Source organism: Propithecus coquereli, unplaced genomic scaffold (genome assembly GCF_000956105.1).
Source record: "Propithecus coquereli isolate 6110/MARCELLA unplaced genomic scaffold, Pcoq_1.0 Scaffold19, whole genome shotgun sequence".
Taxonomy (NCBI): domain Eukaryota; kingdom Metazoa; phylum Chordata; class Mammalia; order Primates; family Indriidae; genus Propithecus; species Propithecus coquereli.
Window position 1 is genome coordinate 12,674,682 of NW_012143856.1, and position 13,928 is coordinate 12,688,609.

General features: G+C 34.5%; 1 pseudogene across 1 annotated transcript; it reads right to left on the reverse strand.

Annotated features, from left to right (window-relative positions):
- Nucleotides 1–9,362: 9,362 nt before the first annotated feature.
- LOC105809140 lies at nt 9,363–10,089 on the reverse strand (annotated as a pseudogene). The gene has a single exon (XR_001137426.1). The product of XR_001137426.1 is annotated as a peptidyl-prolyl cis-trans isomerase A pseudogene (transcript).
- Between the last annotated feature and the right edge of the window lie 3,839 nt (nt 10,090–13,928).

The window sequence follows — 13,928 nt, forward strand, 5'->3', positions numbered from 1 at the left end:
GAAAGCAATTTTCTTACATGAAAAAACTGAAATACCATCACTTGAATTATTTAATTATGAGTTGGATATAATTTTGAAACCAGCTCTTTTGAAGGCCAAAGGTGGCAATGTGAAGCTATCATACATAATTGTTTTTTGCTATACATTTATAAAAATTATAAATTTATAAAATCAAAGTAATAATTGGTAATGAATAGTTTTTTAATACATAGCTTATTTTTATCTCAATATTCTTTAAAAATGTTCGATTTCAGAAAGCATTTAGTTAACATTTAAAAAATATATGTTAAGTTTATGGTTCAAGCAAAATTGACTTTTTCATTACAATATTTTAATCAGGTTTACAGAAAGCAAAGATTATGGATTTCTCCCTATTTACTCCTGGAATTTATTGCATGTAAGTTGATAGATATGCATAGGCACATACACACATCTTACCATTTGTCTACGGAATTAGAGGCTTATGATCACCTTAAAAGAAAGCTTTACAATTTGGGGGGTGTAAATGTTATTTTAAAGATGAAATTTTAGCACTTCTATTTGAAAAATCACTCTATATTTTCCTACAGTTATATTTTCGATCATTAGTCAAGTATGTCCAGAAAAATGTATTGATTAATAATGATTACTTCTGTAAGTAATTCAGAGTGTTTTGAGAACAAAAAAGGGAAATTATATACATACTACAAAATCTAAAGTGTACTTAAAACATTTAATTGTAGCCTTTTGGCTAAATTTTCATAAGGACATATCTATATGATTAAAAAGAGAAGAAAAATAAAAAAATATTCAAATGGAATGATTCAACATTGTTATATTTGGATAACTTTTCTTAGCTTTTTATTAGAGCATTTGGTGATATGTATGTTAGATAATATTAACTTTTGGCTATCATGAATTATATTTCTGTTCTTAAAACAATACCCAAGGGATATTTTGTTACAATATATTACATTTCAATTAAGCAGATTTTCATGTAATTGTCTTGTGTATTTTATGTCAACTGTCAAATAAATAAATATCTTAATCTTTCCTCTGAAAGTAATTAAACGAACAATTATGATACTTTTTTATTAGAATGTTCTTATTTCAATTAATGGGATTTATTAGATTGGTCTTACGTTTCTTTCTTGTATTAATACAAAATAGCAAAAGTTGCTCATAATTAAATAATTCAAGTGATGGTATTTCGGTTTTTTCATGTAGAAAAATTGCTTTCTCTATAAAACTCTTAATGAAGTTCTAGCTTTAAAAAAATTTCCAACATATATTAGTTATTTTTGTATTTTCAATTATCGTTTACAGATAGCCTAATTTTATGAAACTAATTTTGTTTGATGTTCATATTTTATTTCTGTTTACATCAAAACATATTTTAAACAAATTGATAACTTGTCTTTTTAAGAGCAGTTACCAGTATGAACAGATCATGTTTGGTTTAGTGTTAATTTTGAGAACTTTAAAGCCCATGATGAAATGAAAATTTTATGCAGCTAAACAAATAAATATTACATATGTGGGTCAAAAATACCAGTAAAATGACATCAAATACACTTCATAAGATAGATGTACAAATGCATTTCAGTTCTTTTCTCATCAGTCTCCTTTATATTTTTAGACAGTCTTTATGTGAATACAATGACTTCAATATCAAACATTTTAAATGATGCTTGAAATATCAGTCACTTGACTTTGATGTCACACACAATTAAATCCAACCCATCTTCTCTCAGTTAATAACAGCAATCTCACCAAGTCTAGTGCCTAATTAATACCAGCTATTTGTCACAAAGAGGTGACACATGTATATCAGAAAGCCTGAAATATTGTTTTGTGCCAAAGTGTAGCCATCCAGCCCTGCAATATAGAATCTGTCTTATGTATGATTGGCTTTAAAGATTTCAAAGGCTCCTGAGTTTAGTGTGTTCAAGCTGGGACGCAACAGCGCATAGAAGGTGTTACTGATGTGACGGGTCCCTTTAGGCTGCTAAGTAGGAAGGTATTTAGAAAGAAACCCAGCTCTAACTGAAAGGTTCAGACTTAATAATTCACTTAAGTGATAGGCAGAATTAAGAATAAAGTCCCTATGGTAATTTGCTTAACCTGCAGTTTTTAAGCTACATGACAGAATACACAATCATAAATTGTCTTATTTTTGTTGGAAAGCATTTCTGCCTCAAAAACCCTCTTTACCTATATTCATCTACATACAGTTAAAATGGTATACACCAAAGAAGTAATACTTTTACTTCTTAAATTCATTTAGAGTATGTGGTAAGAGATTGATTTAAATTAAATAGTAATTATTAGTTATCAAATTAGGGGAAAATGCTTGAGGTAAATACAGGTAGGACATAAACTATACAATGTTATGAAAAAAATAGGTGAAAAAGCAGGGGACATTTGTTGATCAAGTACTTGCAAACATATTCAGACACATTAACATTTAGAAGTTAGATCATAGTATATACCAAGATATTAAAATTTTAAAAAGTGATTAACCATAACCAAAAAGTTACTATACTTTTATAGCTTAGATTTTTTTCTGCTTATATATTACAAAATCTCTCTATAGGGTTATGGAGAAAATAAAGTGCTTAGAAACTTCGTGTTAAACAAGCATTCTCTCTGTTTTTTTTTTTTTTTCCCTAAGAAAGGAGGGGGAAACAACCTACAGAGGTTGCCTAATTCAGATTTAACTGCAGTTGCCCTGAAATTTTCCTCACAATTCCAGTTCTCCCAGGTTACTGTCCTAGAGGACATTTTCCCCCCTAGAAGGATGTTTTACTTTTGGTTTATTAGCCCCAGTAACTTTTACTCCTGTTCATTTATTGAAATAAATGGGGGAAAGGGCTGATTGTAGTTTAAAAAGAAGAAAGAGTCACAGGGCTGCAACATACTGACTACTAGAAAATGGAGATGCTTTAAAAGAATGAGGTTTTACTTCTCTCAGTGGTCCGAAGCCTCTCAATAGCTCTAATAGTTGTCCGAGGCCGTGGTTGCAAGTAAACAAGGCTGGTGAACACCAAAGCACTTGCCAGCAGCGTGGTCTCGTTCTTTTCAGGCCAACTCAATATACAAAGGGTACCAAGTCCGTGTCTTTTTTTTTTCTTTCTTCCAGGTGGAAGTTTAACGAATGTTTCTTGAACATATAAATGCAACTGAAAAAAATAAAAAAGGGGGAAAAAATCCAGTTAAAAAAACTGAGATTTCTTTAAATATAGGATATTAAATAAAATGGTTGAACCATTTTGATTTTTTCACTGACTTCATAGACAAATACAGCACCCCTCCCCCCTGCTGGAACATTTCTTCTTAATCTGCCTTTAAGTAAATTTTAATATATTTGTTCTATTAAATATTCTCTAATTACTTGACAATTTTCAAACATGAAAAAAAAATAGCAACAGAATTGTGTTGTGGGGATGTGAGGTGGAGTGAAGTCTTCTATGTTGATTCTTCTGCTCCTTGGAGCCACTAGAGACTGCAGAGCAGTCCCACAAAGGACAGTGGCATACATTCTCAAGCTTACAGTCTGGTTGTTCATATGAGTGCTATGGCAGCTTCTGTCTGTAACCTCTAGCTTCTCCCTCAGCCTTTCAAAGACCACCTCGGCCAGGTCATTTGCAGGTGCAGGATGTCACTGCAGCCCTGTATCCTTTCAAGATTGTATTTCTTAAGCTAGACTGGGACTGAAAATCGATAGCCTTGGTTACATGGGATGGAGGGTTAGGGTGCCCCTCTGCGTATCCCACAGACAGTTCTAGGCAGCTTAAGCCAGGCAGGCAAGAGATCCACAGAGGGGAGACATAAGACACAGAGGTGATTTCTCTCTTGAGGGAATTATCTCTTTGTTTGCAACTACATTTTTGGTCCTCTCTCTTCCATTTTGTCCCTTCTTACTTGAACATAAAAATTTCATTTAGGATTAAGTCAGGATATTAAGAAAATAAATACAGTAGGCATCTATTCTGGTTAAGATGGTGTGGTAAGTACCTGCCAAGTTCTGGTGAGAGATTATCCTTGGCCTATTCTCCTTTGCTGATGATGGCTTCTGTTTCCCGTGGGAGGCATTTCATTACATCTTCTATTTAGTTGCTGGTAAAGTGTGGCAATTTCCTTCTTTTAAAGAAGATTCTTTTATTTAATAGCACTCCAAGATTTGTGGAAGCGTATGCTTTCAGAAAGAAATTAATGGATTGCAAGAGGTAAAGATATAATTTGATTTTTATACCAGAATTAGGGGCTAGTGTGCAGTCCAGTGAAATCCACTTATATTTTTTGATGGGTGCTGCAAACACCACCTTTTTATCAGAATGGGGAGTTATTATCAGATATTATTCTCTCACAAACTTTCCTTCTTTAGCTAGCTTGCAAACAAATATTCACAATATACTTCAGTGTGGTTCTAAAATCATCCTTAGTTTTTACACCCTTTTGTATCTTGTTTATCTGTCTGTGGATGGGCTTCCACGCATGCATGTGTGGGCCAACATGACTGTCAGAGCACACAGTTTGGGTCCCTGAATTTTCTGAACTAAGATTTGTCACAGAGATATATGATAACTCATAAGACTTAAACATGGATTTTTCTGGACTTCATGTTTTGTCAGCTCATTTAAATTGCAGTTATTTACAGAATAATGCTAGGAAGGTGTGATGACTTTATGACCCTATCTGGGGCTTATCAATATACATAATTTTTATTCTTTGGAGTGGTGAATATGCCAAACTCATCTAGGGTTTGCTGACTGATTTCTTGTAGGTTGAAGTGGATTTACTCAGTTATTGCAGTTTCGAGTGCGTAAACAATTACCTAGTTCAATTACTTAACCATAGTGGACATTTTTTCATTACTTGTATTAAAAAATGCACAGATTTTTAGTTTGCAGTTATACTAGATAACAAACTTTGATTGACATGCAAAGTCAGGATAGTTATAATTATTGTCCAAGCACTAGAATTTTATCTATATTTTAATTAAAATTTCACAGCGTGACACCTTTATTCCACATCATATTTCCAAAAAGGACACGACACGATATGAAGTTTCATTATGTCTAATTATTTGTTAGGAAGAGAACTTCTACTTTGTCTTGTACACATTTTGTGTTTGGTATCTCAAGATAAATAAAAGAAAGTGATTTACCTGTTTTGAAATACATAGTTGATTCTATTAAGCTTAGTAGATAGGAAAATAAAACATTCTTTAAAACTTATCTCTTGATATCTTCAATCTGCTGATTAAGGGCCAATTACCTAAATCTATACACTATAAAAGTATATGGTTTATATATAGTTTAAAAACCTAGAAACTTTGATACACCAATGGAATCTAAAATTTGTGAAGGGATAGTCTAGCGTCATTCTTTCTTTTGTAGAATAGATAAATTGGCTAGGGTACAGGCCTCATCATAAAAATGCCAAAGCATCAAACAAAAAGTGCTCAAGAGTAAAGATTTCGTTATGGAAATAGATTAAGACTTGGGATACTGTAGACAGAGCACACAGGAAACCAGATCAGAAACAGAGCAGAACATTAGAATCAGATTGTCAGGTCAAAGTCAGGCCCACAACAGAGCAAAGCCAGGTTGGTAAACTAAGGTCAGGAACCCTGGAGGTCAGAGTCAGGAGGGCAAGGGGAAGCACCATGATTCAAGCACACAGGCTGGGACAAGTTGGGGCCAGAGAAGCAGATCACCAACTGGGAGGTGAGGCCTGGGGTTCTGGAACATCTGGTCACCCCTGCTGACTTTAATTCCTTCTGACCCTGGCTCTTAGGTTAACTCCTGCACACCCAGTATGCTTACTTCCTGAAGAGTTCTAACATTTAATTTTAATATAAAGTTGGGTGACATCAAAGGCAACCTTATGTCCTGTGTTTAATAGCCTGTTGTTTATGTGTTTTTACTGTGTGATGAAGCATTATGGATCTTACCCTTACATATCATATTCTAGGAAGATTATTTCCAGAAACAAAATGCAAACATCCAAATAACTGGATGCCTAATGAGAAATAAATACATATAAACACACATACATATTTAAATTGAAGAATGCTAATGCCTTTGAAAGGGCTGACCCTTAAAACAATTTAGTTCAAACAATGTATAGCCTTTACTTGATGTATACTACAGCAGTGGTGCTTGCAATTTTTTAAGAAGGAAATAGACTAATTTTTCTCTGACTTATGTAGTGACCTAAGGACATAATGTTTTCCAAATCTAATTTCTTTGACCATGAGTTACTTACTCTTCCCCTATAGAGATTGAATATATATTGACATTTGTTTCTACAGTACTTTAAATGTTTGTGTTATATTATTTCATTATATTGTTATATTTGGACACACTCTATAAATAAATTACTGATGACACACTGTTTGTATTTGAGCTCAGTCTACTGCCTTTCACTAAATCATCAATGCAAATAGGAATTATGAAATATATCTATAAGAGAACTTTCTTTGAGAAAATTCTAAAATATTTTTGTTATATAATTTTTTCAGTTTTTAATAGAGCTGTCTTCACCAGCTCTCTTTATAATCAAATGTTCCAGCACCCAAACTCAGTAAGTAATCCAAATTATTTCTTAAGAAGTTGATGGAGAAGTCTTTCTGGGATTGCAGATTTAGTTACGTGATAATATAAGGCAATAAAGTAATAAAATTGCTAATGCTACTTTACAAGACTGAGAACCTATAAAATAAGTAAATAATCTGTGCTGCATCTACTAAATTTGTCTTGATTTCTCTAATAAAGGTTTTTGTTTGAAATAAAAGTGAAGGGCAGCTTTGTTTAATATTAAATTCTAGGAGATTAAAAATATAATTTCCTTTCCTTCTCTTGGCATTTCCTTTATCCTATTCCATGGCATTCTTGGAGATCACTATTGCACTATTTATTTTTTAAATTAAAATGCTGTTACAACTGCAGCATTTTTGCATTGTATGAATATTTTATTGCATGATGAAAAAAATGATTGCGACGGCCTTAAAATGCTCAATTTTTCATGTAAATATTTTACAAGGAAAACCCTACTGAGATACATCTTCTTTTCATGGGTGCCCTGGTGGGCTTCACAGAAGGGAGATGCAATATATATAGTTTTACAATCCAGTGCATTTCAATTTCACAAAACAGAGGGACAAAGATGGCTTTCTTACTGAGATCATATCCAGGTGTCATATCTCAAACCTAAGATTCTGCTCTCCCTATGCAGGTCAAAAATGACTGAGCTGTTCTTTCTTCAAAGTGCCCAAAGCCCTATGCTCTGAAGTTATTAAGTCAGAAACAATGACAATGGACCATATATTTTGTTTTTGTACATGAGGGGGTTTGACTTACAATATCTTTTATTTCCAGGTACTTCTTTTTTTTTTCTTTAATTTTTTAATTTGTAGATATAATTAATGTATCTAGAAGAGTTATGGGAATTCATTTTAAAATTTAATTGTTAGACTATTCCAGGTACCTCTTTATAAAGAAGAAACAAATTTTATCTCAGACGAGAAAGTCATGTGCATGTTACTTTCATAATCATTGAGTAAGTTTGCAAATACCATTTTCCTATAAATTCCAAATAAATTAAAATGCCATCATGGAAAATGAAACAATTAAATTCAAATTTAATTATTCATCTTCCCCAAATTACAAACATTTGTGAGATTTTTCATATATTTTGAGTTCAATAATAATGTTTCCAGCCATGATATTGGCATTTTATGTGTATAAAGTACAAATAGATTTGAAAGGCAGTACTAATTTTTGATAGATTTAAGAAATCTTCTGTTTAAAAAAAACTTACTAATATTTTCCCATGGGAAAACTAATTTTACTTAAACATGAAAGTCTATGATATTTTGGACCCCAGAAGTGAAAGAGCTAGAATTTTGCAGGATTTAAGAAAAGTGAGTATAAGAAGAAAGGGTTAAAAAATAAAATCTTCAGCTGTTATTTGGACAGAATACTAATGTAAAAGCACTTAATGCTTTTTGATTTTACTGCTTATTTTACAAAATCCTTATCATCATGAAATATCAGTAAAAATTATTTAACAAATTTGAATTTTAATATTAATAAAAATATGTTTGAATTTTAATGTAGGAATGGAAGCAAATGGAAAAGATTGTTAGTATTTGCAGTCATTGCTTTTATGTTGGAGAAAATATTTATTCGTGCTAGTGTAGAACTTCAGAGATTCAGTCGATTTGGTTATATTAGTCAAAACACAAGTAGAAATATTTAGCCACTTCACTTCTCAATATAATCCACTGTAGTCCCAGAAACCACCTTTCCCCAGAGATGGTGTTGACACTCAGACTCAAGTGTTGATCACATAAAGAGAGTTTAAGCTGAATCCGATTACATAATCAGTGTTTCCTAAACTTCCTCAATCATACAGATCACCTAGTAGCACTGCTTGAGGCACACATTTACAGGTATCTTTCCAGGGTTTGTCAGGTTTGGGAAAGGACTCTGAAGCCTGTATGTTAAACAAGCAATCCACATGATTCTAAAGATCAAGCAAGTTTGGGGAACACTATTTAACACAATGTGATTTACTTAGACGCCTTTAAGTATCTTTAATGTAAAATCTCCCTTGCTTACTAAGAGTCTCTGAATAATCACTGAGAATGGTAAAGTTAACACAGATTCATTGAACAATTTAAAACTAACATAGGAATTAGCAAAACTTTATTATTTTTATATAAAATCTAAATCTTTTTGGCAGCTGCCTTTGAACATCATGAGATAAATGAACTATCTAGCTGTTCAAAGCTGTTGCTACTGACTTTAAAGACAGCCAGAGCAATGGCTTCAGAAATTCAATAGTGTTTCAGCAGTTGTGTTTCCTTGCCATAATGATAATATCCTTTTAGCATGTGGTAGCGAAATATTCTTCTTTTGTAGTATCTCAATAATCTTTGTCTTTGGAAATAATCTTTTGTCAAGTCTCCCAAGCTAATTGTGAGCAGCCATAAACCCAGAGTCAAATATATAAGGATGAATTTTAGACTGAACATGTAAGTACAATTGAAGCCTCCTATCCCCATCTAACACATGTTTGATGTTGTATCTGCTTTGTTTTCTACCAGCTCATGCAAAAATGAAACTTGGCTGTTAATTTTTTTGACTTTCATCTTCTTGGCAAATTTCTGGAAACAGAAATAATCATAGATTTGGACTGTATTAATAGAGAATTCAGCAAGCACTTAATTTTCACTCTTCAAGAAAATAATATCATTAAAGAACTTAAAAACCCTTTAAGTATATTTTAACTTTCTGATGCTAATCATATGCTTGCTTTCTCTCTCTCTCTGAGTTTGTCTTAAATATATATCGACGTGCTTTTTTGTTTTGTTTTGTTTTTTAGTTTTTATTTCATAATCATAAACTTAACTCTGCAATCCAGCTAGATGTGGAGGGGAATAGGAAAATATGGAACCCAAAGAACTGTAGCGAGAGCACAAAGATTACAGGATATTGCGAGCAAATGGGGTAGGGGGTGCTCTCCTGAGCTACAGAAGGAATGGTCTGGTGGTTAAGATAAAACATTTAAGTCAAATTTATTAGAGTTGTCCACAGTCAGCAATGGTGATCTTCTTGCTGGTCTTGCCATTCCTGGACCCAAAGCGCTCCATGGCTTCCACAATATTCATGCCCTCTTTCACCTTGCCAAAGACCACATGCTTGCCATCCAACCACTCAGTCTTGGCAGTGCAGATGAAAAACTGGGAACCGTTTGTGTTGGGTCCAGCATTTGCCATGGACAATATGCCAGGACCTGTATGCTTCAGGATGAAGTTCTCATCATCAAATTTCTCCCCGTAGATAGACTTGCCACCAGTGCCATTATGGCGTGTGAAGTCACCACCCTGGCACATAAACCCTGGAATAATTCTGTGAAAGCAGGAACCCTTATAACCAAATCCTTTCTCTCCAGTGCTCAAAGCACGGAAGTTTTCTGCTGTCTTTGGAACTTTGTCTGCAAACAGCTCAAAGGAGACGCGGCCCAAGGGCTCGCCGTCGACGGCGATATCGAAGAACATGGTGGGGTTGACCATGGTTAGTAGCAGGAAACTCCAGGAAGCAGCACTTTGGCGAATTTGTGTACATATACAGAGAAATTCTAGAGCAAGTCAAATTGCTGTGAATTTAGAATGCTAATACATTCCTTTTAGAAAACTCTATTATAAATAAGCCATCTATATCTACCTATATTAGAAATAAAGTATTTAGGAATACTGTAAATTACTGGTAAAAGAAATAATCCCTAAAATATTTTACACTTGCAAGTGAGAGGTGTTTAAGTGACATGTTTGAGTACAGCCTCTGAAGCCAGATTTTCTCTGCTCGAATCCTGGTACTACTTCTTACTACTTCGTGACGTAGGGATAATTTATATAATATGGCGCTGCCTCTGTTTCTTTATCTATAAAAGGGGCTAATACTAATAATAGTACTTACCTCACAAGGTTGTTAAATAGGAGATAAACTTATGTGTGTGTGGGTGTGTGTATGTGTATGTGTGTTTGTAAAGTTCTTAGGAAAGGACCTGACACTTTTCAGCACTTAATAAATATTAGCTATTATGTTTATGCTTATATACATACATATTCAGGATATTAACTACATTTTTTTCCTCGTAAGGCATGACACTTTTCAAAAAATGTCATGGAAAGTATCACCTAAATAAGCTGAATTTGTCAAAAATTCTAGTCTTTCTAAAGTTCAAGTGCTGAAAAAAATGTACTCTTTAGCTCTCTTATTCCTTTTATATCATGTTTTCTTTCTGTGTATTTTATTATGGAAGAAACTTTTTATAAATGCTGCAGACATGTCCTAAGCATTATTCACTTTTTAATGGATGAATACTGCTGTATCAGGCTTCGACAACATGTGTGGTGATTATGATTCAAGGAATGCAATTCTATTTCTTGGTATTATGAAAACCAATGTGGAAATTAGTTTTATCATAACAGGATTTATCTCCTCTCCCGTTTGCTGACAATCTGGACTTTATAAACTGTAGGTTGAAAAATCAATGCTTACCACTGGAAGATGACATTCTTGTTATATGTGTATCTAGCCAAAACCAATTCAACAGTACAAAATGTATACAGATTCAGTAAAAGATGTGTTGGGTATAATTTGCAGTAATTTTTAATTACAGATATAGCTATATATAGCTTTCATTTCTCCAAGAAATAAACTTTGAAAACAATATGGTATATAAGGCTTGAAAAATATATTTTACTGAAAGCCAAAACAAAAATCTAGTCAGACTTGATGTAGCAAAAAGTCAAGTTCATGTATCATTAGATCTGTTTTTCTAAATTGTAATTTCAAGGTAGAGATTACATTTGAGTAGCTCTTAATATAGTAACAGAAATTATATTATCTCATTTCAGTGTAGTCTCTGGTTTAGTATGTTTGCATTTGCTTAAGAAACTTGTAATGGAGTTAGTTTACTTCTGTGAGTCTTCACTCAAATCCACCAACTATTTTAATCACATATTTCTTATTCTAATGAAGATTTTGCATCATATTAAAGAAAAATTAAATGTTTGCAGGCCTCAGAAAATTCTTTGGCTTGGTAAAATGTCATCATGTAGTTGTTATAGGGTTGTAAAGTACCCTATTCTCCTGGAGTCCTATCTGATTCTAAAAAATACGGGAGACTTGATGTCTTCCTCAAATCCCAGCCATGATAAGGCATTTTCCAGGGATTTTGCAAACAGCTAAGAAATCCTCTAACATCTAACCTATCAACACTGTGAGTATCCATTGCATAAAATGGGATTTTGGATCCAGCATGCTTGTTTTTGTGGTTTATAAGCAAGAGAACAATATGACAGTCATCTAATTGGAGCAATCAGGGACATACACCCCCTCCTTTTGTACATTTGTCAACTGACTACCTAGGTGTATCCCTCTGATAACTATCACCTGTGCAAGCCTTTTTCTGCTGCAGAAGTTCCTTTCTTTCTAACGGTCCCAAGTTAGTGTTGTTTTTCAAAGGATGATGTGCACAGGAATCTGGAAAAAGCAGATTCAGATTCAGTAAGTCTGGAAGGCTGAGATTCTGCAGTCCTAATAAGCTCCCAGGTGATGTCAATGTAGCCAGGGAAGTATTTCCTGGTTTAGGAAGAACTAGGGGGGCACTTAGGTTCACAGAGAAACCTTCCTCTGGCTTCTGATTAATTGTTTGGCTAGCTGAAGAGGAATCGGTGGGTGCTGTGGAGAGTTGGTGACCATACTCTGGTGTAAAGTGTCTCCTGTTGCCCTTTCTAGCAGAGCACTTTTCTTTGCCCTTAAAGACAGTCGTCCCTGGGGTTAACGAGAGCAGAGGAGGTGGTGTGGGCAAGCAGAGGCCTCATAGAACTCAGATGGTAACCAGAGAGAGAGAGGGAAAGGTATATAAGAAAAGACAGAGTAAATGCAAGCCTACGTGGTATATCTGACTTAGGAGTTAGAAAGAGAATAGTGGCTAGAGGACTGGAATTTCTTATGGCAACATAGCATAATGCAGAGAACATGAGGGCTTTTGAGTCAGATATATTGGATTTAAGTTTTGGATTTCTCAAGTCTCTTTCTTACTGGGTGAGTAAACATGGACAAGACACTGCCCTCTCAGACACAATTTATTTATTAGTTAGCTAGGGAATATGATAAATGTCATTACAGAATAAATAGGTTCAGTGATCAAACAAAAGCAGAGAGAGACTGTCAACAGCCATTACAATGGACTTTAAAAGAAACCCAGATTATGGCACATTTAATAAATGTTTGAACGAGTTTTCTTAAATGAGTTTTTTTTTGGCGCTTCAAAATAGTCTCCTCTGGCTTAGGTAAACCTACTGCTGGCAATTGCTACAGCCAATTATCACTCTTTTATTTTGGGGTACTGCTATTAGATTGAAAATGCCTTTTCTCTAGATGAGAATCACAGTGGCTCTTCTCCATGCCACTACCTCCTTTTCTTCATTCTTTTCAACATTCTGTTCAGCATGTGCAGAATCTCGGGGTCTCTCCATGCTGGGGACCTCTGGTAGGCAGGGATGGCTGCTCCTGTCATCTTTCTCCTCCGGGCTGGGAGGGAGAGTGGGTGAGTGTTTATGTGACAAACTAAATAACAGATTGAATAGCAGCTTCACTTTATTCAAGCTCTGCTCCTCACCTGTGAGTAGACACACTGGTTTTTATTTTTGTGTTGTTCCCTGGCAACGTGTCAGTGGGGTAGCAAAATACCATGGCAGGTTACCTATTTGTAATGCAAATGAAGTTTTTGAGTATGTGTTGCTTTGGTCCTTTTTTTATGTGAATTGTTAATCCATAACACGTTGCTGCTTCTGAAACAAACCTGGGCTTTCTGGTGTGAGAGCTTCCAGGGCAGTGGCATAAATGGACTGATTCCTACAGTCTTTTCTTGAAGACTTTTATGGATGTGAAACCTGTCAATGGTTTTAGTTTGGGTAAACTTATATTCCTAGGTTCTGGGATTCTTAAGAAGATGAAAGGCTTTACATTTTTTAGTGACTCATGAAAACTAAGTGATAATAGTGGCAATGAATATTAAGTTGCTAAACTGGCCACATGTTCTCACATAAAATAAATATTTTGGGCTATATATATATATATTTTTTGAGACAGAGTCTTCCTCTGTTGCCCGGGCTGGAGTACCGTGGCATCAGCTTAGCTCACAGCATCCTCAAACTGTTGGGCTTATGCAATCCTCCTGCCTTAGCCTCCTGAGTAGCTGGGACTACAGGCATGCACCACCATGTCTGGCTAATTTTTTCTATATATTTTTAGTTGTCTGGCTAATTTCTTTCAATTTTTAGTAGAGACAGGGTCTCACTCTTGCTCAGGCTGGTCTCGAACTCCTGACCTTGAGCGATCCTCCTGCCTCTGCCTCCCAGAGTG